Here is a 22102-nt window from a genome sequence, read left to right on the forward strand (position 1 = left end):
GCCCTTTTGTTTTACTGATTTACTGTTTTTCAGTATTTAAGTATTTTCAACGAAGAAAAGTTTATATGACTTGTAATAACGCCAGTTGAAATTTGTATTAGTTTAATTTTTGTTGTAGTGTAAATTTATTTATTTTTGTTAACAATTTCTCTTGTGATGTAAATATATGCTTCTGAATATCTTTTTTCAAAATTATTAAACTTCTCAAGAGTTAGAGAATTGTCACGATTTGTTCTTTTGATGCCCAAGACAAAAGAATGACCTTATTTATCAATGCTACTTATGTGATTTAGATTGTTAGGAAGCTTGCTTCAAAATAGTTATTATTATACAAACATTGCCCCTTTGTTTTACTGATTTACTATTTTTTAATATTTCAGTTTTCTGTACGAAGAAAAGTTCATATGACTTGTAATAACGTCAGTTAAAGTTTGTATTAGTTTAATTTCTATTGTAGTCTAAATTCATTTGTTTTTGTTAACAATTTCTCCTGTGATGTAGATATATGTTTCTGAATATTTTTTTCCAAAATTATTAAAGTTGTCAAGAGTTAGAGAATTGTCATGATTTGTTTTTTTGATGCTCAAGATAAAAAACAAAATGACTTTATTTATCAATGCTACTTATGTGATTTAGATTGTCAGGAAGTTTGCTTCAAACTAGTTATTACTAAGTAAACATTGCCCTTTTGTTTTGTTAATTTACTATTTCTTAATATTTCAGTATTTTTGACGAATATGGGTAGGTATTTATATATGTCACAAATGTATTATCAAGTTAACAAGATCATCTAATTTCAAAATATATTTTAAAATTTTCCAAGTTCTTTTTTTTTTAAAAAAAAAAAAAAAAAAAAAGCTCACAACAAATGTGAAAATATGTGAATATAGATGAATCATTTAAAATCTATCATTAACAAAATAAATTTTATATTCAGTAATATGGAATAAACATTTTCATTTTGTTCCTACACTAAATTAAAATCTAATAACTATAAAAAAAATAGTAACATTAATTAAAAGTCCTATTTATTTATGTAAGTCTAAAATTTATTAGAAATTCATCTATTGCACATTAATTCTTTAGTTATAACATTATAAATTCTCTTAGTTATTACTAATTATTGCAAATGTTATTCACACTCTTTTACATTCTTTAGTTATAATTTATGAATTCTCATAGTTATTACATTAATTATTTCTATCTTCTTCTTTTCTTATATTAACTTTTGACCAATAATTTTTCATATTATTATACTGCCCCTATATATGTGATAACACATTGTTGTTATTTTTCCTTGAAAGAATCATGGTTTGTTGAATAAATTGAAAATTGTTTACAAGTATATGAACTATATCTTTGTTGGGTGTAAGATAAACATGTGATTATATATACGATTTCATAGATAGAATATATTCTTTAATTTTAATTTTTAATTTTTTTGGTTAAAAAAAAAAAGAAAACATTTCTCAGTTAACTATGGACAGTCAGATAACTTTCTTTGATTTATGTACATAGTCAATCAAGAAGTCATATATGAGAGCCAATAAACAGAACGTCACTATGTTATAACTTATAAAATAAAAATTAATATACAAATATAGTTCTAAAAAATAAAATGTAGTTATTTTCCACATGAACATATGACATCTAAACAGATTTAGTGGAATACATGTGCAAAACACATCTAGTTAGATGACAAGAAAAATACACAACAAATATCGTCTATAAGGTAATATGAGTGAGATATGACTAATTAAATGATTGAACCTCATCAAATTGAAATAAATATATACATTATTGCATTCAACTAATCAAGGAAGAAGTACTTCCCTAGACTATGTCTCAAATCCTAGAGACACACCTTAACTAAACTAAAATCCTATTACCCCCTGAACTCATTTTTTTTGTAATTTTGTACACCTTTTTGGCTTATGCGACATCCAAATATCTCCAACGCGCCTCAACTGTGTGGAGTCATGGGGTGTGCCACATAAGTCAAAATGTGTACAATATTATATATAAAATGAGTTCAGGGGGTAATAGGACCTTAGTTTAGTTAAGGTGTGTCTCTGGAATTTGAGACATAGTTTAGGGGAGTACTTGTGCCTTCTCCCTTTTTTCATTGATTATCTTCATAGGTTCGTGTGAATAAGATATATATATATATATATATATATATATATCAACATTAAACATTCACAAAAGAATCTGCAATATTATTTTGTGCAAAGCTTATTATTCAAATCTTTGCTTAAATTTTTTGAATTGATAATCACGTGTCGAAAAACTAGTTCTTGAATAAGTTGAAATGACCTATACAAATTTTCATTATTTTATTTTAAGCTAAATGTATTATTTATTAATAAAATTTACCATGAATTGACAAAATTTATGTTGATGGTCTAATTTATTGTAAATCACCTCTCTCCATAACACTTGTGGTGCTTTGATCCAACCTTCACTCTGTTAGATACAAGGCAAGCTAAAAGGTTATCATTCTTAGATTGTACTATTACTTGTATTAAGAGATTTATAACCAATTAAGTTTTCTTCTTTTATTTAGTTTAGTAAATAAAAATGTTTTTTAGTCGCAAAGATTGGACAATGCAGAAATTATAATAAGAAATTTTGAAATTAAATTTACTAATATTAATATCATAAAAGGACACAAATGCATAAGACTCGGACATCACCAAATCATCACAACTATAACACTTTGAAACATCAAGTTTAGTCAGAAGTAAGCAGGAATTTGCAATTTCTACTAAGGTTGCATCAGTAAAATATCTGCAACCATCTACGATTAGAGACTTCAAAGGTTCTCCATGTCGCTTGACTAATTTTGAAACTGATATGTATGTAACACTGATACACCCACTTAAATTCATCACCATCAAATTAGATTTACATCTCTGAACAAAAGAGAGGAGTCCCTCATTAGTTATACGAAGAAGCCCATTCAGCTCTAGATGAGTTAATTTGTGACATAGTCTACGTAGTACATCAATGGTTGTATTTCCTACTCAAGGACATTTTCCAATAGTTGTAATAAGGAACCACCGAATGGATTGCATAGTGAAAGTCTTTCACACTGAAGCATTTCGTCAAGGAAAGACTCTATTATTCCGTACCACAGTTCAAAAGTATACCATAAAGCCTGGCTTGGGTAATCAGATGACATTCCTCTAACTGAATGCTCTGAAGTGAGACTAAAGCTTTGACACAAGCAACCAATCCATAATCTGAAAGCACACCTCTTTTTTGGATGCAAATTAGCTTCATTATATACTCGGTATTGGCCATAATTCACAAGAACATTTTGTAGTATTAGTAAGAGGGGGAAGGGTTAAGGATTTACCCGGTGTGAGATATCACATTGTTCTAGGAACCCTAGATGTTGTCGGAGTAAAGGATCGTCAACAAGGGCGTTCTAGTGCATTGTAGATTCTTATCCAAGACTTGTATCATTTGATGAAGCCAATCCCAGGGAACAGTAAAGCTTCATAGGGTCTTTCTGTCTAGGTGTAGGTATTCTGCATCTTCATAGACATGTCTATTTCACCGACCCTCTCTCCAAGACAGTGCCCAGATCATTACGCCTTTCGTGCGGGTCGAAACTTACCCGACAAGGAATTTCTCTACCTTAGGAACGTTATAGTTACAGCCGCCGTTCACCGGGGCTTCGGTCTCCGGATGCTCTTTCAAGGACAAAATGCCCTGGATATGAGTATGACTCTTTAGGGTAATACAACAAATTATCCATGTAGTAGCGACGAGCGAGAGAGGATTGGGGTTTGAAGAAAAACAAACATGAAGCTTCGTTCCTCTCCTTTTAGGAGAGCTACTTCGTTCCTTGTCCTGCCGAAACTCGATAGAAATATCGACTTTAAAAAAGGCTAGCGGGTGCAGGTTATAAGGTCTGTTCTCTGGAAAACCTTTACATATAACTCGAAGACCCAAATTATTAACTCCATAGTAAGCAATTTTAAAAGAGCCTCCAGCTTTTGTAGACGATGATTATTATCCAAGACTCAGAAACCCCTATGTTCTACTCTTTGAAGATCAGCAAGAGATAGATGTGTTAGTGCAGTTCCATAATGTGAGATAATATCTAGAGAGATGTCGTTTATGTTTAGTTCCTCAAATTTTACTCTTGTTCAAACATGAACAATTACGTAAAAGAGATCCACAATTCCTTGATCCCCAACGAGTGGACAATTTTTTAATCCAATATGTTTAAGGTTCGGGCAATATTCACCCACAATTTTGAGAGACTCATTCCCAATATATGAACAATCATTTATCGACAAAGAGTTAAGATTGAGACAATTCTTTGCTATATCTAACAAAGACTTTTTAGTAATTCTTGGCCATTGGAAAAGATAAAGATTCCAAATGACACCCATGAACAATCTCAAATAAGCCTTCATCACCAATAGTAGACACACTCCACAAGGAAAGTTCCCTGAGAGAAGGGCCCATTTTCACTATGTCAAAGCTAAAAATATGACGAATAGAAGGAAAGAATCAGAAATATACGTGAACAACTTGACTATAGTATAGCTCAGATACTTTCGTGAGTAGTAAGGAGTAGATCTACCTTTATTTTGGGAAAACTGGTAGCCGTGTGTGAACTCATTCAAGGAAAAGGGAGGCCTGATTCAACATTGTTGTTTACTCTGATTTGGTCGAGGTGGAAACCTCAAAGAATCAAGAACATACCTCTATTTATTGGCCATTGGAAAAGATCATGCATCTCTAACAGATGACATGCACCCATGAGCAATATCAAATAAGCCTTCATCACCAACAAAAACACATTCCATAAAGAAAGTTCTCTAAGAGTACGACCCATTTTTCACCAGGTCAAAGCCAAAAATATAATGAATAGAAGGAAAGTGTATCAGAAAGATAAGTGAACAATTAGACTATAGTATAGGTTCGATGTTTCCGTGGGCAGTAAGCAACAAATCTCCCCTTATTTTGGGAAAATTGGTGGCCGCGTGTGAATTCTTTCAAGGCAAAGGGCAACTTGATTTGACATTGTTGTTTACTCTAATTCGGTTGAGGTGGAAACCTCAATGAAAAAAGAACATACCCCTATTTATTAGCCATTGGAAAAGATCAAGCCTCCCTAAAAGATGACACACATGAGAAATCTCAAATAAGCCTTCATCACTAACATAAGACAAAAATATGATGACTAAAAGGGAAGTAGATCAGAAATATAGGTGATTGACTTGATTATAGTACAAGTTGGATGCCTCTGTGAGCAGTAAGCAACATATCTCCCTTTATTTTTGGAAATCTAGTAGCCACATGTGAATTCTTTCAAGGCAAAGGGCGGCCTGATTCAACATTGTTGTTTAGTCTGATTCGCTTGAGGTGGAAACCTCAATGAAATAAGAACATACCTCTATTCATTAGCCATTGGAACAGATCAAGCTTGTTTAACATATGACACCCATGAGCAATCTCAAATATGCCTTCATCACCAACATTGGACACATTTCACAAGGAAAGTTCCCTAAGAGTAGGGCCCATTTTTCACTGGGTCAAAGCTAAAAATATGATAAGTAGATGGAAAGCATCAGAAATATCTGTGAATGACTTCACTATAGTATAGGTCGGATGTTTCTGTGAGTAATATGCATCAGATCTCCCCTTATTTTTGGAAAGCTGATGGTCACGTATGAATTCTTTCAAGGCAATGGGCGGCCTGATTCGACATTGTTGTTACCCTGATTTGGTCGAGGCTAAAACCTCAATGAATCAAGAATATAACTCTATTTAGTGGCCATTGGAAAAGATCAAGCTTCACTAACATATGACACCCATGAGCAATCTCAACTAAGCCTTCATCACCAACAAAAACCACATTTCACAAGGAAATTTCTCTGAGAGTAGGGCCCATTTTTCACTGGGTCAAAGCTAAAAATATACTCCCTCCGTTTCACAAAGAATGATCTAGTTTGACTTGGCATGAAGTTTAAGAAAATAAAGAAGACTTTTGAATCTTGTGGTCCTAAATTAAAGTTATGTCAAATGTACAAAATTACCCTTTAATCTTGTGGCCTTAAACATGCCACGTAAAAAGTTAAAATTAAAATGTTACCAAAATAATAAAGAGGTCATTCTTTTTTAAACAGACTAAAAAGGAAAAAAGGTAATTCTTTTGGAAACGTAGGGAGTAATAAATAGAAGGAAATCATTAGAAATATATGTAAACTACTCGACTATAGTATAGGTCAGATGTCTCCGTGAGTAGTAAGCAGAAAATCTCCCCATATTTTGGGAAAACTGGTGGCCGTGTATGAATTCTTTCAAGGCAAAGGGCTGCTTGATTCAACGTTGTTGTTTACTTTGATCTAGTCGAGGTGGCAACCTCAATGAATAACATACCTCTATTTATTATCCATTGGAAAAGATCAAGCTTCTCTAATAGATGACACCATGAGAAATCTCAAATAAGCCTTCATCACCAACAAAAGACACATTCCACAAGGAAAGTTCTCTGAGAGTAGGGTCAAATCCAAAAATATAATGAATAGATGGAAGGAAGATCAAAAAATTAGGCGAATGACTTGACTATAGTATATGTTGGATGTTTCTGTGAGCAGAAAGCAGCAAATCTCCCCTTATTTTGGGAAAGCTGGTGGCCGCGTGTGAATTATTTCAAGGCAAAGGGCGGCCTGATTTGACATTGTTATTTACTCTGATCTAGTCAAGGTGGCAACCTCAATTAATTAAGAACATACCTCTATTAATTGGCCATTGGAAAAGATCAAGCTTCTCTGACAGATGACACCCATGAGCAATCTCAAATAAGTCTTCATCACCAACAAAAGACACATTCCACAAGGGAAGTTCTCTCAGAGTATGACCCATTTTTCAATGGGTCATAGCCAAAAATATAATGAACAGACGGAAGGCAGATAGGAAATATAGGTGAACGACTTGACTCTAGTATAGGTTAGATGTTTCTGTGCGCAGTAAGCAGCAAATCTCCCTTTATTTTGGGAAAATTGGTGGCCTCATGTGAATTCTTTCAAGGTAAAGGGCGACCTGATTCAACATTGTTGATTTATCTGATTCGGACGAGGTGGCAAACACAATTAAACAAGAACATACCTCTATTTATTATCCATTGGAAAATATCAAGCTTCTCTAACAAATGACACTAAGCCTTCATCACCAATAGTAGACACATTCCACAAGAAAAGTTCCCTGAGACTAGGGCCCATTTTTCATTGGGTCAAAGCTAAAATATGACGAATAAAAGGAAAGAAGATAAGATACGTGAACGACTTGACTATAGTATAGGTCGGATGTTTTCGTGAGCAGTAAGCAGTATATCTTCTTGTATTTTGGGAAAGCTGGTGGCCGCGTGTGAATTCTATCAAGGCAAAGGGCGGCTTGATTCGTTATTGTTGTTTTCTCTAATCCAGTTGAGGTGGCAACCTCGAGCAATATCCTTGAGACAAATATCGGTCACACCACGACAAATGTTGTTTCCCTGAATAGATAGCTTTGCTAAACCTCCACGGTTTGCAGTTCCAACGGCAATAGCAGAAAGTCTGACATATGTGGATTTCCTATTAACAAAAGACATTGCAAGATATCCATTAGATTTTGCAATATCATCCTTGGGAATGTTGCTTAAAAGTATGAACTGTCGCTTGGACAAACATTTGTTTCTTGGCCACTAGGAAGACATCTAAATACTTCAAAGAGGAATTTATCATAAAGGATTTCAATGGTAGTATGATTTCTCTGCTTAAAATTTTCAAAAGTGGTAGTGACACAAATCCTCTTTCCATTTCGCCAACGTGATAAAAGCAGAGATGATTGTCTTGGGCTTGGATATGCAGCTTGGAAAAAAGTACCATTTTTTGAAATATTTGAAGATCAAAAACATCAGACAAAGACCACCCTATATAAACTATCATTTTGATAGATATTTTCCCTCAACAATGCCCCTTTGTGGATAGATATATAAGGAAGAAGCTGACTTTTCTTTCTCACTTGCAAAGAAATACAGTCCTATATCTTCTTTACCCGAAATATGGTTGTTGAATAGACTTTCCCAGATATTGCCACGACGATCTAGTTCAGATTTAACAGTATCAGGCAAAAGGCCTGAGAACTCATACACCTTACATCTAACTATAGAAGGAGGATGAGCAAGGATATAACTATTAAGCATCCCAGGTACAAATTCAAAAGAACCTAAGATGTCAAAATCCCTGAAATGCAAAAAGGAAGAGAGGTCAGATAAATTATCATCCGACTAAGTAGTACAAATTCAGATTATCATTATGTCATATATTTTTCAGTGCCTTAGTCATTATTTTAACAATATTAATGGCGTCCCTACCAGCTTGCATGTACCCCAACTAAAAAGATATATCAACATTATTTTTAAAAAAACAATTCAAAGTATGTGCTAGAAAATGAAATTTCTAAAGAATAAAGGTATAAGAAGGGGACCAATCAAATCAAGTTATTATTACAAAATATGGTGGTGAACAATTAACCTTAATATAATTGTACTATTTTTTTTGCTTTGTTCAGTGTGTTTTGCAATTTGAAGATTCTGAGGTTTCGTATATCCTATTGATCCTGAAGGTCGCTACAGTTTGCTATTTTCACGAAAAGAGTTTCAAATTTGAGCTCTAGGCTTGCTAAAAATCCCTCGAGCCACGGTTTCCATGGATTTGGTTGACACAACTTTTGAGGAGACCGTATTTATCCGCGGAGATCCATATTTGTTGATGCTTGATGATAGACCAAGTGCTTCTTCAACATGTAGATATCTCATTTTCCAGTCCGTACGTCCTTTTCCCAGTTAATACGATGTCCACCAGGAAACTTACTATGTTTCTTTGGTTGCACAGTACTCTGGTAAATCTTTTCAGAGGTAACCTGGGTCTCTCATAATGCACATTTTCTAGTCCACTCGATGAAAACATTATCTCTTTTCCAATATCACATTTTTCACAACACCAATCCACTGGTGATTCAACATAATAGCCCATCATGCAATATCTAAAAGGAAGAAAAAATAGAAGAATATTTTTTAAAATAAGAAGAGGACTATGTATGCATAAAATAAACATGGAATAATTATGAAAATTAAATGCCACATCATGCAAAAAAGATTCAAAAAGGAAAGAATAAATGATAATCTAACTAGCAATTTTCTTCAAGAGGAACAACCCCTTGTGTAAAAAGATATATCAACATTATTTTAAAAAAAACTAGTTAGAGTATATGCTAGAAAATGAAATTTCTAAAGAATAAAGGTATAAGAAGAGGACAAATCAGATGAAGTTATTAATACAAAAAATGGTGGTGAACACCTAACCTTTAGATAATTGTACTATTTTTTTTCTCTGTTGAGTGTTTTTGACAATTTGAAGTTTCTGAGGTTTCGTATATCCTGTTGATCCTTAATGCTATTGCACTTTGCTTTTCTCACAAAAAGAGTTTGAAATTTGAGCTCTAGGTTTGCTAAAAATCCTTCGAGCCACAGTTTCCATGTATTTGGTTGACACAATTCTTGAGGAGACCTTATTTATCCACAAATATCCATATTTCTTAATGCTTGATGATAGACCAAATACTTCTTCAACATGTAGATTTCTCATTTTCCTGGTCTGTACCTCCTTTTCCCAGTTAATACGATGTCCACCAAGAAACTTACTATGTTTCTCTGGTTGCACAACACTCTGACAAATCTTTTTAGAGAAAGGTAACATGGGTCCCTCATAATGCACATTTTCTAGTCCACTTGATGAAAACATTATCCCTTTTCGAATATCACATTCTTCACAACACCATTCCACTGATGCATCAACATAATAGCCCATCATGCAATATCTTAAAGGAAGGAAAAATAGCAAAATATTTTTCAAACAAGAAGAGGTCTATGTATGCATAAAAGATACATGGACTAATTATGAAAATTAAATGCCACATCATGCAAAAAATATTCAAAAAGGAAAGAAAAACTGATAATCTAACTAGGAATTTTTTTCTCGAGAAACAACCCCTTGTGTAAAAAGATGTATCAACATTATGTTTTTAAAAAAAAACTATTTAGAGTATATGCTAGAAAATGAAATTTTTAAAGAATAAAGGTATATGAAGAGGACAAATAAATTCAAGTTATTAAAACAAAATATGGTGGTGAACACATTGCCTTTAGATAGTTGTACTATTTTTTGCTCTGTTCAGTGTTTTTGGCAATTTGAACATTCTGAGGTTTCGTATAACCTGTTGATCCTAAAGGCCTCCACACTTCGCTCTTCTCAGGAAAAGAATTTTATATTTGAGCTCTAGGCATGATAAAAATCCCTCGAGCCATGGTTGCCATTGATTTGGTTGACAAAACTCTTGAGGAGACCGCATTTATCCACGGAGATTCATATTTTTTTATGCTTGATGATAGACCAAGTGCTTCTTCAACATGTAGATATCTCATTTTTCCGGTCCGTACCTCCTTTTTCCAGTTAATACGATGTCCACCAGGAAACTATGTTTCTTTGGTTGCACAATACTCTGACAAATCTTTTTAGGGCAAGTAATCTGGGTCTCTCATAATGTACATTTTCTAGTCCACTCGATGAAAATATTATCCCTTTTCCAATATCACATTCTTCACAACACCAATCCACTGGTGCATCAACATAATAACCCATCATACAATATCTGAATGGAAGAGAAAATAGCATAATATTTTTAAAACAAGAAGAGGACTATGTATGCATAAAAGATACATGGAGTATTTATGAAAATAAAATGCCACATCCTGCAAAATAGATTCAAAAAGGAAAGAAAACTGATAATCTAACTAGCAACTTTCTTCAAGAGGAACAACCCCTTGTGTAAAAAGATATATCAACATTATTTTAGAAAAAACTATTTAGAGTATATGAATGAAATTTTTAAAGAATAATGGTACAAGAAGAGGACAAATCAATCAAGTCATTAATACAAAAAATAGTGGTGAACACTTAACCTTTAGATAATTGTACTATTTTTTTGCTCTGTTCAGTGTTTTCGGCAATTTAAAGATTTTGAGGTTTCGTATATCCTGTTGATCCTAAAGGCCACTGCACTTTGCTCTTCTCATGAAAAGAGTTTGAAATTTGAGCTCTAGGCTTGGTAAAAATCCTTCGAGCCACGGTTGCCATGGATTTGGTTGACACAACTCTTGAGGAGACTGTATTTATCCGCGGAGATCCATATTTGTTGATGCTTGATGATAGACCAAGTGCTTCTTCAACAAGTAGATATCTCATTTTCCTGGTCCATACCTCCTTTTCCCAGTTAATACGATGTCTACAAGGAAACTTACTATATTTCTTTGGTTGCACAGTACTCTGATAAATATTTTTAGAGGCAGGTAACCAGGGTCCCTCATAATGCACATTTTCTAGTCCACTCAATTAAAACATTATCTCTTTTCCAATATCACATTCTTCACAACACCAATCCACTAGTGCATCAAAATAATATCCCATCATGCAATATCTGAAAGGAAGAGAAAATAGCAGAATATTTTAAAAACAAGAAGAGGTCTATGTATGAATAAAAGATACATGGAGTAATTGTGAAAATTAAATGCCACATCATGCAAAAAAGATTCTTAAAGGGAAAGAAAAATTTATAATCTAACTAGAAATTTTCTTCAAAAGAAACAACTCCCTGTGTAAAAAGATCAACTTTTTTCTTTGAAATGTCAAGTAAACTAAAATAAGGGGTTTGGGATTGGGAAAGTGTTTGAGGTTTACAAAGAACATGTAGATATGACACAAGGTGATGAAGCTTGACAGAGAGTCATGGCTTTAATCTTTTCTAACTGATTGTCCACCTTTTCATGCTAGCTAGAGAGAGAGAGAACTTACTAATGCACGTCAATATTGTTACACTGATAACATGTAGTGTTTGCTTTTTCAAAACCTGTATCACAACAAATTTCACTATTTTTTTTCTACAAGTTCACATAGAAAACACAAGAAATTTAGAAGTTTACTGACTCTTGATTGAAATTAAGATTAATATATGAACTGAATGATATGTGGAGACCAAAAGTCATTATATACGAAGAGCTAAATCATAATCAGCAAAATCAAGTTCTCGTCTTCTTTCATAATATATAGCAGAAGAATATCCACTTGTGCATTCCGAGTATTCTATTTAAGTTTGTTGTTTTTTACTTAAATGTTATACCATTAGACACTGTAGTTGTTGTTAACATCTTCTTTTGGATAATCTGTTATAGAGCAAAAACCTTGATGCACAAAATATATCTATCTAGTCTATTTGTCTAGCTTAAAATGCACTATATAATAAGATCTTTATCTTTGCAGCAAACTGAAAAAGAAAAACCCAATTATAGTGTAGTATGCATTGGTATTAAACTATTTTAACCTAAAATTTTAACAAATTAGTAAATTGATTTTGGAGCAAAATGTTCTAAAAACTATCTAAATTTTAATCCCTATCTGTTAAGTACAAATAGAACAAGGTATAAGCAAACATCCTAAGTAGCGAAACAACAACACAATATCCAAATAATGGGGGATGCATAGAGTAAAAATCAAATTAGGACGTGGACAATTGAACTGCACTAAAAGTAATTAGGAAAAAGCATCCAAATAAACAACAACATTGATTACTATTGCCTAATGGAGACAAAAATAAAAGTTGCTAATAGTTGTGTGATAAATATATAGCTGATACATTGTTTGACGATCAAATCCAGAACTTTAGTACTACATGATTAATGAAGGGGAAAGACAATATTTTAGTTAATTTTCAAGATTTTCTCTTAATCTAGTCACTTAATAATATAGAACAAGTTATTACTCGTCTGGTTAGAAAATTGAAATTTGTTTAAAGAATCTAATATTGAACACTCCTTTATGTACTTTAAGGTGTTGAATATTCCTTTATTTATTTTATAATCATGATGTCTAGACGAGCTTTGACAACTTTGTCCATCCTTAAGAAAGATATTCAATAGAGTATTAATCTACACAAGTCCAACTACCCTCCCTGACCTCTGACCTTTCTAACGGGATATTACTAAACCAACTTAGTCATCCTTTCATTTGTTAAATAGCATAATAACAACTTTGACTTTCATATTTGCATATAAGAGGGGAAAAGTATTAAATTAAATAATAATATAAAAACACGCTTAACCCCACTTAATCATCCCAAAATGAATATCGGCCTTTTTCCATGGAGAAAAAACAAAGACATATGCAGATCCATTGATCGCATGATTAGTTGTTTTTTACATAACTTTTTATGTCTTTTAAATATTTTGAATTATAACTTATTATAATTTATAATACTTTTTATATAATTCAAATATGTAAATTTATTTTTAAAACCATAAAATGTTCATGTCGATATTCAATCAAAAGTTTAAAATAAACTCTTGAAATTCTAGCCATGACAGGTTCTTCGAAACTTACTAAAAAAAGGCTACGTTCTACCTTATGGGGCATTTGTTCCTTTTGCCTCAGAGAGCGAGTGGCCATTTGCGCTCCACAATGGCACTCCAACAAAGAAAAAATTTGAACAGGTCCTACACATCACATAAATTTTGGTCAAACATAACTCAAATGTCTACTTCAATTTTGAAAAATCCAAATATTTATTTTTATGACCAAACACCAACATAATAACAAATGACTCATGCTTGATAGTCTTGTATGTGATTAGAGTTGTCACAACAGCCAAAAGAAACAAATTTAATAAATCAAGATAAATTAGTGGCTACTACAATTTTTTTTGAAAAAAACTCTAAGAGAACATACATTTGAATTAACGAAGTGTTTTTAGATAAATTTTCAATTAAAATAAAGTTAAAAAGCACATACGAAATGAACAACAAATATATAGATATCGTACCATAAAAGTTGAAACTCTAATCTCAAATCCTTCAAATCAATGTGTATAATAATGGATTAGTTTCTCTCAACTCTCGAGGGTATACTAAATATATATATATATATATATAGAGAGAGAGAGAGAGAGAGGTGAAAGTATGTGTATTGTGTATATATACAAAAGGATAAGAAGAGAAAATAGTAAATGTAGAGCCATAAATTATAATCTAGAAAGTATAAGTAGATTATATAAAAAGCAACTAATTAATTGTAATATGTCGACTAGCGGTGTATGGGTCGAATCTTCAAAACAAATTGAATTGAGAACTAAGTCAAACTGAAGAAGAAAAAAACGGACTTGTTGTTTGATTTGGCATTGAGAAAAAAAACTGACCACTCTTTATTTGATTTGGTATTGACCAAAAAATAAGAAGTTAAATTGATCCCAAAACAAACCGACATAATATATAATTATATTATTTTATCCATAAAAAATAATTAATTATAATCTTTTTTGTTAATATATTTTAAATTAGTTTATACTTTTTCAATGTTTAGATATATTATTTCTATCGAAGGGAAGTGACTTTTTGTTCGAAAGAAATAAGTTCTTTCCCTACAAATTTTAAGTATCAATAAATTAATTTTACTATCAGGAACAAAAGGAAATTAATTAGTGAAAATGAAAAGAAATTTTGTCCAATCAAATATGAAGTCAAAGTCAAAATCGAAATTGAGTGAGTCACTACGACGACGCGAGGGGGGTCTCTCTTCTCGACCCTATAATAGCTAGGATGAATACTTTTACTCAAGAGTACAAAAGGTTTCCTCTGCACCTCATATTTAAAGCTTATCCTTTAAAGTAACCCAATAATCTCTATATGAATGAGGAATGACTATATTATGATAACATGCATGAAAACAATTGTGTGATATAAAAATAAGAATTAATCACATATGATAAGTATGTTTTCCTTTGAACTCTCATAATGAACATACAGTGGGTAAACTTGGTAAATCGATAGATTCAATACCTTTAAACTATCGAGTTTTTCCGTATACCTAGATAACACATGTCACACAATCAATCCTTAACCACTCTTGGTTCTCATTATTGTGTTTATTTCAGTCGCAAACACCACATAATTTCATGATTGCGTAGAGAATTGGTCTTACACTAATAATTCTTCTTAAGTCGGCTTATATATTACATTCACATAAATGATTTCTAAATGCGTAACCCGTATATACGCTATTTTGATCATGTCATGTCAAACGTAGAAATTATTAAAGAGTCTCAACACTTTATCCTTGTTTCTGAAAATTGTCTTATTCTAAGATTGGAATTAGTTTAGCAACAATGTTGAACCAGAATTCATAACTTTGTTTGATCTCCTTGAATATAGATTTTGAAATCTCAAGTCAACTAGGTAGAATTACCATTGTGATGATTTATCCTTGGCCATAATCTCATTCCCTTTGATGATTTATCAACTGTTTGATCTCTAATTAGGCCTTTTGTAAGGGAATTTGACACATTATTTTTTGACTTAACATAGTCAATTGTGATAATTTCACTGAAGCTCAATTATGATATACAAATAACCTTTTGATGAAACTATTTCAAGGTTACACGTGACTCCCACAAAGGCGCCGATGGCACCTTGATTGTGCTATATGTTAGAATATCATACATTGAACGACAAAAATATATACGACTATCAAGTATAAAAGGAAAATAACTTAAAACGTTGGATTTTAGCTTTGATACTCAAATGAAACTAAACAAGTATCCCCACTTTAAAAGGCATAATTTTCAGCATACACAGGTAAATGTATTACGTAAAAGTTCATTGAAAATGAGAAAAGAACATAGAAATTATAGACATACTTTGAGAATCACTGCACAGGGTTGTGGATGCAAGTATAAGGAGCTCAACGTCATTTATAAGCGTTCTCATCACCAAATCTTTGCTACGCATGAAATCCACTAGAAAAATATATCTCTCAGACCTACATATAATGGGAAATGAGAATGAATATCTAGTAAAAACGTTCCTGGGCAAGGGGGCACTTCTACTTTGTAACCCCTTACCCCTTTACGGACAGATATATAAGACAGAAGCTGACCTTTCTTTCTCACTTGCAAAAAAATACAGTCATATATCTTCTTTACTCGGAATATGATTGTTGAATAGACTTTCCCAAATATCCCCACGGGGAACAAGTTCAAATTTAAGAGTATTAGACAAAAGACGTGAGAACTCATACACCTTACGTCTAACTCTAGAAGGAGGATGAGCCTGGATACAACTATTGAGCATTCTAAGTACAAATTCCAAAGCACCTAAGATGTCAAAACTTCTCCTGAAATGCAAAGAGGAAGAGAGATTAGATCAATTATCATCTGACTAAGCAGTACACATTCTGATTATCATTATGTCATATATTCTTTCAATGCCCCACTCATTATTTTAGCGATACTAATGGCATCCCTACCAGCTTGCATGTACCCCAACTAATTCAGTGGACAACTTATCCATCTCACAAGAACATATTGACAAGGTAATGCTGCCCAGTAAGGATAGATCAGATGGGCGCACCGTGTGTTGTAGCAGGGATTCAAACCTAGAATATCCAAGTTGTTAGTCCTATGCCTTAACCACTAGGCCATCTCCTCATGGCCCAACATTACGTCTTGACAAAATGTATTATATATATTTTTGTAGTTATAAATAGGGAAATTATGAAGAGTAGGTTGATCAGTCAGCTGACTACTAGCAAAGATGGGCCATCCAAAAATAGGCATGTGCTGAATTCACATTAGTAATAATTGTACATAATGAAGGGTACCTACTTCCGGGAAGGAACAAGATTAGGATCACAAGGGTTTGTCGTAGATGAATTCATCATTCGACACTCATTCACAGCATCGGAACTCCTATGCTCCACACTGGTAGAACCATCCAGACCTAAAAAATAGTCTACATCAATTGGATGGAAGTACATAAGTAAATTAATTTTGCTATAAAAGCTTTACAAATATTGATGGTGTATACTATCAACTCTAGATAAATCAACATCCTTTTAAAAAAGTTTTTAGACGAGTTTTATTGTTTTGGAGCTTTTGAACCTTGAACTGTCATTTTTATGAGAAATTTAGAAAGATGACCTCGAAATCCAATTTTGACGTTTCCATCAGCTCCAGAAGGGTCATTTTAGGCTAGTGGCATAGTCGGCATGACTCTTGAGGCTTTCAGTGCAAGTCAATGTGATTAAGTGTTTTAACTTTCAAGTTAAGGCCTAATTTTGACTCTAGTCAATATTGTGAGTAAACAAGCTTGGATGAGAATTCCATCAGCGTTGTTAGCCCCATATTATTTAGTTTGGTTCAGAACAAACCTTACTTTAGGTCCCGAGGCTTCCGGCCTAATTCTAAGGCCCTCGTGGATTTTGGCTTATAATAGAAATTGGGTGTGTAATGGACTAAAACAATCATAAAAGAAGAAAGAGCAAAAAAAAAAAAAGGCAAAGCATCTTCACTACACAATCAAGAACCAATTTTAGTGCAAATTTTCTAACCCCAAAAGTTTAAAAGAAAAATAAAAATTAAGATAAAGACACAAGCTTTATGTGAATACATGAAAGAATGAAAAAATACCTCTATTTCTTGGGCATTGGAAAAGATCAAGCTTCTCTAACAAATGACATTCAAGGGCAATCTCAGATAAACCTTCATTACCAACAGAAGACACATTCCGCAAGGAATGTTCTCTGAGAGTAGGGGAACCTCAAGAAATATCCTTGAGACAAATATAAGTCACACCATGACAAAGGTTGTTTCCCCGAATATATAGCTTTGTTAAACCTCCACGGTTTGAAGTTCCAACGGCAATAGCAACAAGTTTGACAATTGTGACTTTCCTACCAACAAGGGACCTGGCAAGATATCCATTAGATTCTGCGATCTCATCCTTGTGAACACTGCTTAAAAGTGTGAGCCAGCGCTTAGAAACACAAGCACAAACACTTGTCTCTCTGTCACTAGGTAGCCGCTTGAATACCTCCAAGAGAAATTTATAAATAAAGATTTCAATAGAAGGATGATTCCTCTGCTCAAAATTTTCAAAAGCGGTAGTGACACAAATCCTCTTTCCATTTTTCCCACGTGATAAAAGCATAGATGATTTGTTTCTACTTGGATATGAAGCTTGGAAAAAAACATCGTTTTTCTGAAAAACTAGAAGATTAAAAACATCAGACAAAGACCATCCTGCATAAACTATCCTTTGAATAGATATTTTCCCTCAACAGATAGTCACAAAATATGCTCTTAATGGACTAAACCAATCATAGAAGAAGAAAGAAAAAAAAAAGGCAAAGCATCTTCAGTACACAATCAAGAACCAATTTTAGTGCAAAATGAAAAACAACACAAGTTTAAAACAGAAATATTAAGATAAAGACACAAGATTTAAGCGAAAAGAGGAAAGAATCAAGAACACACCTCTGTTAATTGTTCATTGGAAAAGATCAAGTTTCTCTAACAGATGACACCTATGAGAAATCTCAAATAAGCCTTCATCACCAACAGAAGACACATTGCACAAGGAAAGTTCTCTGAGAGTACGTCCCATTTTTCACTGGGTCCAAGCCAACAATATGATGAATAGAAGGAAATGAGATCAGAAAGATAGGCAAACAACTTGACTATAGTTTATGTCAGATGTTTTCGTGAGCAGTAAGAAGCAAATCTTCCCTTATTTTTGGGAAAGCTGGTGACCGTGTGTGAATTCTTTCAAGGCAAAGGGCTGCTTGATTAGACATTGTTGTTTACTCTTATCCGGTCCAAGTGGCAATCTCAAGCAATACCTTTGAGACCAACATCAGTCATGCCACGGTAAAGGTTGTTTCCCCAAATAGATAGCTTTTCTAAACCTCCATGGTTCGCAGTACCAACGACAATAGCTTCAACTCCAACATCTGTGATTTTCCAACCAACAGGGCACCTGGAAAGATATCCATTAGATTCTGCAATCTCATCCTTGTGAATGTTGCTTATAAGCGTGAGCCATCGCTTGGAAACAGAAGTGCATGCACTTATCTCTTGTCCACTAGGAAGACGTTGAATACCTCAAAGAGGAATTTATCAGGAAGGATTTCAATGGAATGATGATTCCTTTGCTCAAAGTTTTCAAAAGTGGTAGTTATACGAATCCTCTTCCCATTTTGCCCACGTGATAAATGTAGAAATGATTGTCTTGGATTTGAATATGAAGCTTGGAAGAAAGCACAATTTTCTGAAAACCAGAAGATTAAAAATATCATTCAAAGACCATCCTATATAAACTATCCTTTGGATATATATCTTCCCACAATAAATATAGTCACAAAATAAGCTCTTAAGGGACTAAATCAATCATAGAAGAAGAAAGAAAATAAAAGGCACAAGCTTTAAGTGAAAACATGAAAGAATCAAGAACATACCTCTATATTTCAAGACTCTACACGTGGGTATGGTTGAAAACTACTGGGAATTTAATATTTGAACCTTTCAAGCTCAAAAAACCCCTGATTGAGACCAAAAATAGACAAATCAACCAAAGGAATGATTATCTATTACATAAACACCTTCATCTTCTTCTTCTTTTTTTATAAAAAATTGATGAGATGACCACCACATTACTTCCTACCTCAATATCCTAACGCAGTTTACCTCTTCCTTTTACTTGTTCTTCCATCATTAATTATTTTCATCTAGATAAATAATATTCATCTCATTTAAACACAACACTTCACCATTTTTAGCCACACAATATTAGTAATTGTTATAAGAATAGAAACATTAATGGCGGAAGAACAAGTGGAAGGGAGGCTAAAATGGGTTGGGACATTGGGATGACATGCCACGTAATATTTACTTCTTCAAAATTTCCCCTATTATATAGGATCAAGTGTTCACCTTGTATAATCTTAACAGAGGAAAAATATATTTGAATTATTCAAGTAATTGTACTGTAATTTTAAATTAATAGTATAAGGAAGAATAAAACTGTTTTTTTCCAAACTAAAGAATAAAATTTGACCATTTTTACATTTATAAGTATAACTATAACCATCAAATATTTTTAAGTAGATCAAAAAGGTTAGACATCCTATTTAAAATTTTGTCTGGATTTGAATCATGATGGTTCACAGCTTCACCTACTTCAGTAGTTGTTAAATTTCATTATTTAATGCTCGTTACAAAAAATATCTAATTTTTTAAAAAAATTAGAGTGATTTATTAGCCTTCATGAGCTAGATGAGAATTGCAACTTACCAATTTGTTTTCTATAGTTAAAACTTTGGAAATATTTTTTTATTATTATTACTACTATATATAAGAAAGGATATCAAAAAAAAAAAAATTAAGCAATTCCGCGATGGAAGGTGTGCTTAGGGATAGTTTTATTAATAAAGAGAAAAGTATCTCTGAGAAAAAAGTACAAACAAGGAGGGCTAGGGCTTACCTTACTATCTCAATGAGGTAATGAACCTCTCTAATTAACAAGTATGAAGAAAATAAGAGCTAGAGAAAACTAGATATTCTATGATCATCGTAGAGTTTATAATACACTTTGTGATGATACTACAAATAAGGATGCTTAAGTAATGCAAAATATAAAATCTAAGAATAAAGTTGTGTTATCTACCTCAAACTTCATTTTGTATATGTAAGAATTAAAAGAGATGGATTGTCCGTGGTAAGTAACCTGAATTATTTCCCTATTGTCTTCTTCATCAAATATGTCCAACAAACTTTATAGTTCATCACTTCTTTTTGGATTTATTGGATCTTCTTGTTGTTGTTGAAACTATCATATGATTTTGCTTTGTCAGTCGCATTGGTAGGTTTGTTGGAACAAATTCCTCAGTCACCTTACCATCCCAACTATGTTAACTTTCATGTGTCTTCTTTTTGCTTTTGTTGCTTCCAATTCTTTGTTGCCTACACGAGAGATCACCATCCTTGGCTACATTATCAAATAATATGTCTAGCATATCATCCTCATCAAGCATTTCACTGCCCAAGTCACCATCATAAGTTGTAGTTGGACTAAGTCTTGAAACTACAGGTTCTAGCTCATGGATTTTTTTCCAATACCTTGGTAGTAATGGTCAAGATCTTTTTGGAGTTATCAATTGTCACTGCCATAAATGGATTTTCCCTACTTGAAGGCACAAATATGGGTTCTTAAGGACTTAACTTACTCCTTGCAGGTGAAGAAATATGCTCTTATTCCTCAACTAAATATGTCCATCTAGAATTACTTGTTTCCTTCACCTAACTCTTGTAATTCCTTCTGGAGATTGACTGTTGTCCATATATTTTCTGTCACACCCCGAGCCTACACCCTGGGCGTGTCCGGCACTCAAGAATCATTGTTGGCCCCAAGTGAACCCTTTGCCTAGATTAACTCTTAGCGGAAGACTTACTCATATTAAAAGCACTTTAAAAAGTAAACTATAATTCAAATGTCTCAAAAGATAAACATAGAAATGTTTAAAGAAACAATTCAACTGGCCAAAAGAGTCACTCAAGTTTCAACATGAATAACTAAAAATGAAAAGACTCATGAACTAGTGTCTATCTATCTATGAAGCCTCTAATACTATGAGATATGTCGGGACAAGATCCCCGATCATCCTGACAACTGAAATAACAGAAAATAAAGAAGGGATCCTCCAGAAGCAAGGAAACTCACTAATACTCTTGAACTCAACTGGATTAATGAAGCGCTGGATGATGATCTTGGTTACTTGTATCTGCATCATAAAAGATGCAGTTCAAATGGCGTCAGTACATGAAATGTACGAGCATATGAGGGGAAATCTAAAACATGACATAAGCTTGAACTGGAACTGAAGAAACACTTACCTCGTCTCAACTCAACTCAACTCATTTTAGTATAAAGTAATAGAAATAATGCAGTGTAAAGAAAAGCGTTAAAACATTAGATAACAACTCAATGTATTAGAAAATACAATATGAACTCTATTTTTTATGCAAAAATACAAAATAGCTCTGTTTAGGAGATTCTCTAATCGACAACCATCACTATGAGCTATGCGATGATACAGTGTCTAGCCCACGCTGCCAGAACTGTCCTATACTTTGTCGGGGTATAGAACTCCTTAACTAAGTG

At 33.1% G+C, this 22102-nt stretch overlaps 1 protein-coding gene and 2 pseudogenes across 1 annotated transcript in view; all 3 read right to left on the minus strand.

The window, feature by feature from the left end:
- Window positions 1–22102, minus strand: part of LOC125864367 (sphinganine C4-monooxygenase 1-like) — a 752368-nt gene that overhangs the window by 399805 nt on the left and 330461 nt on the right. The window lies entirely within an intron of this gene.
- On the minus strand, window positions 11022–13562 carry LOC125858079 (uncharacterized; annotated as a pseudogene).
- On the minus strand, window positions 15764–18094 carry LOC125858088 (uncharacterized; annotated as a pseudogene).

This window comes from Solanum stenotomum, chromosome 1 (genome assembly GCF_019186545.1).
Source record: "Solanum stenotomum isolate F172 chromosome 1, ASM1918654v1, whole genome shotgun sequence".
NCBI lineage: Eukaryota > Viridiplantae > Streptophyta > Magnoliopsida > Solanales > Solanaceae > Solanum > Solanum stenotomum.